Genomic DNA, 9,697 nt, shown 5'->3' with positions numbered 1-9,697 from the left:
GAAACACAGCTTGTAATATTTGGTTTTAATTCGGCTTTTATCGGGGTTTATTTTCTGTATTTTTGTATTTTGTAATTTTTTGTATTTTGTGTTTACTATTTGTTTTTAATATGCTGTGAACCGCCCTGAGTCCTATGGGAGAAGGGCGGTATACAAATTAAAATAATAAATAAATAAATAAAATAATAAATAAATTTCATGAATGCACACCCAGAATATAAACACTCAGGTGAAACATACTAGACTTTTGAGCTTTGCTGAAGGCTGACTCCCCATTTCTGAACCCTGCTTCTTCTTCCCAGCTAGGGAGCGTGTTGCAAACCAGCTGAATCCAGTGATGTGTGTTTCTTGGGTTAGGAGTGATTGCTGGTGGGTGGGTGGGAGAGAGAAAGAGAAAGAAAAAAAAAGAAGAGAGAGAGATATCTTCATGATGGGAGAATGAGCAGTGGAGGGAGGGTGCCTTTGAAGCAGCGATTGAGCAACGCAAGAGAGGGAATTGAGCAAGGAGGAGAAACAGTAAAGGAGGAGGATTGGCAGCTGGCAATCCCCAGGATCTAGTCAGTCTAGGGGCGCTGTGTGTGTTGGTGTTGACCTAGATTTTGCAATACGGCTTAGCTGTTTACCTTTCTGTTCACACTCCCTGTTGTGAGAAAGAGACTGAATCTCTGGAGGGAAATTCGTTCATTCATTTACTCCTTTGGCTCGAGGGGGTGGGGATCTTCACCCACCCACGCCTGAAATTGAGCAGTTTCCTGTGGTTTAAAAAGCAGCAATGAACCCCCTCCCCATTTCCATCTGGCAGCAGTGAATTTTATATTAGCACAAACCGGCAGCGGTGGAGATGAGCCTTGCTTCAATGCACACCCTGCAGATTGGGGGACATCGCTGTTGAGCCTGCACAACCCCTGCCTACCATGAGGTTTTGAAGGAGGCATCTCTGCAGAATTACAAGGAGCAGTTGCAAAAAAAAAAAAAAAAAAAAGCTGGGAGAATCCCTGTGTATCTTGACATGTTGACAGGTCCCATGTTGAGCTGACTGGAGACAGGAAAGGATGGAGGGAATCAGTATAGGGAGAATTAGAATATAGAACATAGAATAACAGAGTCGGAAGGGACCTTGGAGATCTTCTAGTCCAACCTCCTGTTCAGGCAGGAAATCCTATACCATTTCAGACAAATGCTTGTCCAATCTCTTAAAAACCTCCAGTGATGGAGCACCCACAACTTTTGAAGGCAAGCAGTTCCACTGTTTCCTTGTTCTCACTGTCAGGAAATTTCTCCTTAGTTCCAGGTTGCTTCTCTCCTTGATTAGGCTCCATCTGTTGCTTCTTTTCCTGCCTTCTGGTGCTTTGGAGAATAGGGTGATTCTACCTTCTTTGTGGCAGCCCCTGAGATATCAGAACACTGCTATCATGTCAGCCTTAGTCCTTGTTTTCACTGGACTAGACAAACCCAATTCCTGCAACTCTTCTTTGTATGTTTTAGCCTCCAGCCCCTAATCATTCTTGTTGCTCTTCTCTGTACTTTATTTCTAGAGTCTCAACATCTTTTTTATATTGTGGTGACCAAAATTGGGACAAGAGTTCACAAACTTGAGATGCGGGAGAAACTCCTCATAACCCCGCCTCGATTCGGTTGTATATAAATGAGGCCAAGAGAAACTTGGCTAGGTGTTCAAAACTCTGTTATTCTTCCTTGCCCCAATATAGAATAGATTCCTGAATCCTTGCTCTGCCAGTTCCTTGGCCTTCCCTGGTTTGAAGGGATGGCCTAATCTTGGTAGCCTGTTGAAGTTTCTCTCTGCGTCACCTACGACTAAATGAAATCAAGGCGGGGTTATTTTGACTTTCTTTCCCCTTTCTTAGCACTTATGACTTACTTCTTCCTTGCCCATGTTGCTTCATCCCCGAAACTCTTCTAGAAATTATTTTGCTCAAAAACCGTAATTGCTCACTTTGTTGGAACTTTGAGCTGCAAACATACCATCTCTGATTTTGGTCTGTGAGCAGAAAACCAGTGGTGGGGACACACAATAGAACCACAACTAATGTGGATGCGGCTTAAACTCAGTTTGTGTTCACCAGCACCTTCTCTTACTTGGGTAAACCAATGGGAGCTTACTGTCTATCTTCTCCTTAAGAGAAAACAAATCAATAAGTCAATTCCCTTAAAGGGATGGTGTGTACAAAAACTAATTGGTTGGTGTTAACCTTGCTTGTTGTCATTTTTTTTTGTCATTAAGCATGCAGTTTATTTGTGGGCCAACTGAGAAATTGAGTTAATTCTGGAGGAGGATCCGGTGTGGTGTGCAAATGCAGCCATGCTTAAGGCAGAAAGACGGATGCGCCTTCTCCCACAGACTCCACCACATCGAGAAGACCTCCATCCATGTCGTTGCCTCTCTGAACTGCTGATGGCCTCATCATCTCCCCTCCCCAGATTCTGCTTCAAAGGAAGTTGCTGGAATTGCATCCCCTTGACGTCAAGTGGCGTGAAGCAGCCACCCCTTCTTTTACAAGAGCCCTGAGTCTGCCCACCTTTTGATGGATCATCGCTTGAGCTGATGCACCCAGACTCAGATGGTTTGGTTCATGAAGACTGGTTGGTAATGTTTCTTTCCAGAATGGGGGAGGGGGTTTCCGCTTTGCGTTTGGCAAGATCTGGATTGGCAGCCCATTTTGAAGGACGAGGGGGCAGAGGCTCACCCCACTAAAGGAGTCTGGAAAGGCCAGTCTTGATTCACCCGCCACTCACCAACCATGGAGCCACGCAGGAGGTGGGATGACCCACCTGGAGAAGCCATCTCTGAGTCATCTGGCAACCCTTCCAGGTTCTTGCCCTCTCTGCCCTTTAGGCACTCTTTGTCATCTAAGATACACAACCCCCCTGGCTAACTGGATTTGGTGCCTCCATTCTTGTTGTGTGCCCCAAGCCGAGAACTCAGCCCTCTTATGGCTTTCCATAATTCATGCTTGAATGTTATAAATAGAAAAGGAAGGATTTAAACATTTATGTCTTGCTTTCTGGGAAAAAGTCACATTCACAAGAGCTCACACGGAGAAATATAACTCGGGGGGAAAAAGAGAAGAACTGGGAAGGAAAGGAGCAGCATTAACGCTAACGCAGGATCCTAAAACTGCATCATGAAAAGAAGGGCAAGCTGGTGCAAACCTCACCACTGTGAGGTCCTTTGCAGGGCTTTGGGACCAGGCGTTTCTTCTGTGGTTAGTGTCAGTTTCATCGCGACTTTGAAAAGTGGGTTCTTCAATTCTAGCGCCTGCAGACATTTATCCAGCAAAGTGCCAACGACAAAACATGGCAGGCATGCTCCTGTTTTGTTATCTTGGCGGCTGCACATTTGGGTTCTTCATGCTGGGGTGCTTGAAAAAGCCACCATTGTTGATGTTCAGTTCGCTGGCGGGTGACTAATTGGAGCCAGCTGACTACAACGAAGGCCTCCCAAATTAAACACGGGTGCTTCAGACAAAATGAAATGATATTATGGGCAAGTCAGGCTGCTGCTGTTTTTGGCAGGCATCTTTCAGTGGAAGGGGTAAATTTGGCTCCCCAATGAGATGCGTCTGACTTGCTTTTCACCCAGAGACAAGACAGTTTAGAACAAAACAGCCTGGCCCAATCAGGAGTCTTTCTGGCATGTTGAAAGGCATTTCCCAGAATTCCCCAGCCAGCATGGCCAAAGGGGGTTGAAGGGAAATAAGCTCTAGCACAGTGTTTTTCAGACTTGGCCACTCTAAAGTTATGTGGACTTCAACTCCCAGAATTCCCCAGCCAGCCATGTTGTCTGAGGAACTCTGAGAGTTGAAGTCCATGTCTTAAAATGGCCAAGTGGTAGCTTCTGGGGTGAAATTCTACAGCCCTTCTGGCAACTATTGAAAAATGTTGCATACAAAAGTTAGAAGCCAACCATCAACCATCTCCTCTAAACTCTACCTTTGCTGTTTCCAAATGTATTTTTCAGCCTATTTACAAACCTTATCAATGTTTTGCAGAGTGGACCTTTGACAACCGTCGGAAAAGAACAAAGACAAATCTCAGCCAGTGAACAATTTCAAAATTAGACTAGGAGCAAAAAAAAGAAAACATTTCTCATTTCATTCAAAGACTCTCGGAGTCTTGGAGTCCTTGTTTACTTAAAGTTTTATTAAAAGTTTTAAAAACTTGATTGGACAAATGTGTGGGTGAGGTGATTGACTGTTTGTGGGAAGGGGCTATTAGGCTTTGCGGCAGGAGATGGTCAAAAATGGGACATTAGAGTCCCTTAGTTTGGAAAGAGGCTTTGGAACCACTTAAAGACTAACTTCTATGTGCAATCAAGGACATCAGGTGCCACAAAGAAGTGGCTTGTCATTTGCAAAAGCTGAGGAGTTCTGGGACCTCTAACAGTGGCCAACTTTGAGAAGCCCTGATCTAAAGCATGCTGGTTTGAATGCTAGTGCTGTCCAAATCAAGGCAATTGTTTCAAAGAAAACAATGCACAGGACAGGAGAATTAGGGGTCCTCGGTGCTGTCTGAGCTTGGTGGTTTTGTTGCAGATGTTTCACTACCCAACTAGGTAACATCATCAGTCCTAGAAGGGGGAGGATTTGCACTAAGTTTATATTCTAGTGCAGGGGTAGGCAACTTTGGCTCTTTTATGACTCGTGGACTTCAAGTCCCAGCTATGCTGACTCAGGAATTCTGGGAGTTGAAGTCCACGAGTCATAAAAGAGCCAAGGTTGCCTTCCCCTGTTCTAGTGGTTTGTCCTGTCACTGATGGCTGGGTGGTCTTAGAGGTTATTTGGTCGGGCTGTTTACTGTTGACTTGTTTGGCAGTTTCTTGATTGGGGAATTGGTTACTTGATTGTTGGTCTGATGTTAATCTTGGAGTTAATCTATGTTCATCTGGGTGTTGATTGCTGGTGGACAGATGCCTTGGTCTTTTTGTTCCCTTTTTGGCTAGTTGAGTGTCTCTTTTGCATAGTAGATAGATATTGTTTATGTTTACATGTCTATGGATGGCTAAATGGTCAGAGTGCTAGGCTTCTAGAAATTCCCCAGCATTTTTGAACTTGGCTTCGTCTAGGATGGTCCCAGTTTCCCATAGTTGAAACTATGATTAAGTCTGTCCATAGGTTGTGAAATTAAAGCGTTTTCATCATGTCTCCTGACTGCTGGTGTTCATGGATGCGTTCTGCTAGTTTTCTGCCTGTTGTTCTACATCAGGGGTGTCAAACTCAATTTCACTGAGGGCCGCATCAGCATTGTGGTTGCCCTCGGGTGGTGGTGGCCAGGGTGGGTGGCCCTACTGGGTGGGCGTGGATGGAGTAGGTGTGGCCTACTGGGTGGGCATGGCCAGCTCTACATTGTTCGTGTCAAGGGTGCCTGTGGGGGCCTGGGCAGGAGTGGGACAGATCTGAGGGTCTCTGGCAGAAGGGGGGACGGACTGGGGCAAGCGCCAAGGCATGGTCCATTTCTTCATTCCTCACAAAGGGCGACACCTCCCCAGCATGCACCCAGGGGGCGGGGCCAACACGGCAGGGGCTGGTTCCTCGTTGTTTCCAGACAGCCTTGTGGAGCTAAGACTGAATGCGTTTCAGCATAGATGGCCACCAGAAAATTGTACATTGGCTCCTGGCCGGCCTGGGCCACGGCCAAGGCAGTGGGGATCGTTCCCTCACTGTTTCCAGGATGGCTTTGCGGGCCATATGAAACCACTTCGCGGGCCACATCCGTGTTTGACATGTCTGTTCTACGTAGTGGCTGTTGCAGTCATTACACTGTATTGTAGGGACATAGAGTGGGAGAATTAAAATGAACTATACCGGGGTTCACTTACAGAAGCAGAAAAGCCCCTTTGTGTTCTGGAGCAGAACCAGGGGCTTCCTGTTCATTGGTGAGCTGTGAAATGAAAGCAAGGGCATTTGGGGTTAATTTGCATCCAACAAGTAGTTGCTGCATGGAAGCCTTCATTAAAATGGATCCTGTGTTCTGCCAGGCAATAAAATGCAGTTGTTATTAAGCAAGATTAGATGCATGTCAACATTGAGTGGGTGGGCCAGGCTGGATGTTCTGGCTGAAACTGGCTTGCAGAGTCATTAGCAAAAAAGCAGGGAGCAGCCTCAGGGGGAGAGAAGCCATTGAAAGTCATTTTTGTGCATTTGAATGGAGGCATGACTCAAAGTGGGGGGGATCTGTTAATTCTGATTGTTTTTTTCCCCATGACCTTGAGAAATTTACAACGTGGGTGAAATCAGACTTTTCTAACCAACTGGTTTGGTCGGACTTTTGGAACCAGGGTTCTCCAGGTGTGCATGTTTGGGTTACAATTTTCCTAAATCAGAGGATGGCTCATGAGAACTGTAGGCCAACACAGTTGGAGATCTTCAGGTTGGAACAAGGCCTAGGCCAGGGTTTTCCAACCTTGGCCATTGTAAACTGCGTGGATTTCAACTCCCAGAATTCCCCAGCCAGCCATGGTGGCTGAGGAATTCTGGGAATTGAAGTCCACACATCTTAGAGTTGCAAGGTTGAGAAACACTGCCCTGGATTGTGGATGAGATGAGAACTTAAGCTTAGAAGGACCCAATGCTCAGCTAGAGAAGGCCCCAAGTTCTGGCTAACCATCTGTCTCCTTTTCTGGCTGGGGAATTCTGGGAATTGAAGTCCACCCATCTTCAAGTTGGCACAGCAGAGAAACACTGGCTTAGAGACTGAAGGTGGTCATACCATCACTTCCCCCCCACCAGACACCACAGTCACACCGGATCCTATGAATATATTTTATTGGCTTTTGAAAGCACAATGGAGTTTCAAAATACGTTTCCCAAAGATACAGTATGTACAGAAAAACAAAATCAGTAACACACACAGAACTTTTAGAAGTCCAACATCTCCCTACTAAAAACTGGGACTCTGAGCTTCCGAAATCCTTCTTCTCTTCTGTTTCTTCTCACCGCCTCCAAATTTAATTTTTCTCAAGACGGTTAGTTCTTCAGACACATAGTAGTAATAGTAGCAGCAGCAGCTCCCAAGTTATTTTTGGAGAAAAGGAAAGACTTTTTTTCCCTTTTTAACACAGGAGAATGCCTTACCAGCAGGGGATTTAAATAGCAGAAAGTGTAAAAAAGGGAATCTTTCCAGTCTCGCAATTGTGAACGCTCTGCAGTCCAGATGGTTGCTCGGACCACAGATGAAAAGAGGCAATTTAGCTTGAGAAGTTTTCAAATCTGTATTTCGGTTGGCAGTTAAGCACAGCCATTCTGGAGAAGCTTTTGGGCGGTTGTGTGGTCAGATTGGCCTGTTATGAAATGCTTTGGTCAGCAGCTTTGCAGCACTTTGGGAGAACAATGTCAGTTCCAGTTTGTGACAGTGATTTCACCCATTTAATCTGATTACCTGGGCTTCGGTGTCCTTGTGTGGCCCCCACATCAAACCCTGGAATTCTTCTTGCTATGGAGAATGGAAACACTCTTTGCAAGAGGAAGCTCTGGGGGGGGGGTGTCTACTTTTTAAGGAGTATTTTTGCCTAGATGGTAATAATATCCATTTAAAATAACAGTTGCATCTTAGCACTTTTGGACCCAGAACGGTCTTACTGTTAGGTAAATTGACAATCTGCCTCAGGCAGCTGAATTGGGGCAGCAATTGGTTGACCTTTTAGTTTATTGCTATGTCTTGAAGTCACAGAGAGGACAAACCCAACTGAGGCTGGATTTCCCCCCTAATTACTATACTGTAGGACAATTTCTCTTCGGATTGAGGCAAGACAGATGCTGAAACGGTTCTGGAATCAGCAGCTGAGTTCAAGAAGGGTGCAGAAAAGAGAGATTGGGAGGAGGACAGGGAAGGAAGGGGATTTTGCAGGAGAGATATTTGGTTCCCAAGAAAACCAGTCCGTTAGTTCTCAAATTCTGGTTGTAGGCAAAAACGGAAGGGTGCTCCTAATACTTGGGGCAGAGCTTAGGCTAGGAGCTTGTATCCCAGAGAGATGGAAAGAAGCTGTAGGATGGCGAGAAGGAGCGAGCTGGCTTGGGTCCCAGAGACTGAACTGTGTGGACCTTTGGTGGATTGGTGGGGAGATGCCAGATTATGGTGGAATGCAGTGGCATTGAGGTGGCGGTGACCATCGGAAGGGTTGCTCAGGAGAGTTGGCTTGCCGGTGCTGCTGGTTGGCCGGGAGACGGAGGAGGACATTGAGCTGACCACCTCTGGAAGGAGAAATGGAAGCATGATTAGCTGGGTCCTTTTGCCGATGGAGAAATGGGGAGGCCTATGGTAGTTCCTGTGATGCCAACCCAAACATCTTTAGAAACCTCCCAGCACTTCACAAGGAATGGCAGGTTGAAGTGGGATGGAAGCTCTACCTGGTTTTTAGGTGCTCTGGAGCTTCAATTGCACAATTACTCCTGCCACCTTGACTGTTTTGATGGTCCCCTAAAAATGCACCTGTCCCACCAAGCTTTCTTGGGGAAGGACAGCCACACAGCACAAAATTTGTGTACTCTCCTGACCTCTCTAGAGTTTGAGGCAGGATGCGGCTCACAGCTGGCATCCAGATTGGCCTGCTTCCACTGAATTTCATTCTAGCTTGGCTCAGTGCTTTGAATCGCCCCAAAACCAAACCATCATTGCAAATATCCACATTTTTCCCAAGCCGTTTTTCCCAGGAACCTGCTAAAATTACCTTTTGCCAGGGTCCTGGTCTGCATCAGGGTGGTTCCATTGGCAAAGGTGACAAAGGCCCTGTTTGGAAACAGACAAGCAGAAAAGGACATGATTGAGAAAAGGAGAGAAGCTGGATCCATAGAAAGTCAATCCTTATTTCTTTTTGCAGAGAATTTAAGCAAGCAAGAAGCCCTGTTTAATTTCAATTTCAAATCTGTGCTTCCAATCATGGTGCCAGAATGTGGCAAAATGGTTTAGGAGAGCAAGTTTGATCCTAATCAATGTTTGGTTATTTGTAGGATTCAAACAAGACATTTCCTGGTGATCAGAGCCACTGCATAGAGATGCTGATAGATAATGAGAAAAATGAAATAATTCCATAGCTAGCAGGTAGTATAAGCTAGTCTTGGATGGATGGGTGGGTGGGTGGATGGAAGGAAGGAGAGATATAGGAATGAGAAAGGGGAGGAAGGAAGGAAGGAAGGAAGGAAGGAAGGAAGGAAGGAAGGAAGGAAGGAAGGAAGGAAGGAAGGGTTCACCATCCCTACTAGGGATCTGGATGGAAAACACCAAGTAGATTATTTGAGATGCTGAATGGCCAGCCCTGTGAAGCTTTGAAGAAAAGTCTGAAGAGTCTGAAGTGTCTGTCTTCAGCTTCTGCTCTTGTAAGATATACTTCCCTGCTATGTGGAGGTTTTATTACTTAGCACATGGGGATGAAAAATCGGTCTTCATGTTTTAACGTTGACCCTTGGGACTGCCATCTTTCAGTCTTAACTTTCCTCACAGGATTATGGCACAGATAAAAATAATAATAATAATTCTGTGTGTGTGTGTGTGCCTGTATTTGTGTGAATCCCGACTCTTTTAAAGGCAGAGCAGCTGAACAGTTGACGCCTATATTGCCAGCTCCCTGGAGGGATTCCTCTCCTCGCCATCCATCCGGGGGACCTCACCTTATTTCTGCTGACCCGACGTTGGGATTGCTTGAGGAAATCCAGCGTACCCGGATGCCGGACCCCGAGACGTTTTT

The sequence above is a fragment of the Protobothrops mucrosquamatus genome, unplaced genomic scaffold (genome assembly GCF_001527695.2).
Source record: "Protobothrops mucrosquamatus isolate PMUCROS unplaced genomic scaffold, P.Mucros_1.0 scaffold97, whole genome shotgun sequence".
In the NCBI taxonomy this organism is placed as follows: Eukaryota; Metazoa; Chordata; class Lepidosauria; order Squamata; family Viperidae; genus Protobothrops; species Protobothrops mucrosquamatus.
The sequence above is the reverse complement of the archived record's forward strand: the minus strand, read 5'-3'. Positions refer to the sequence as shown.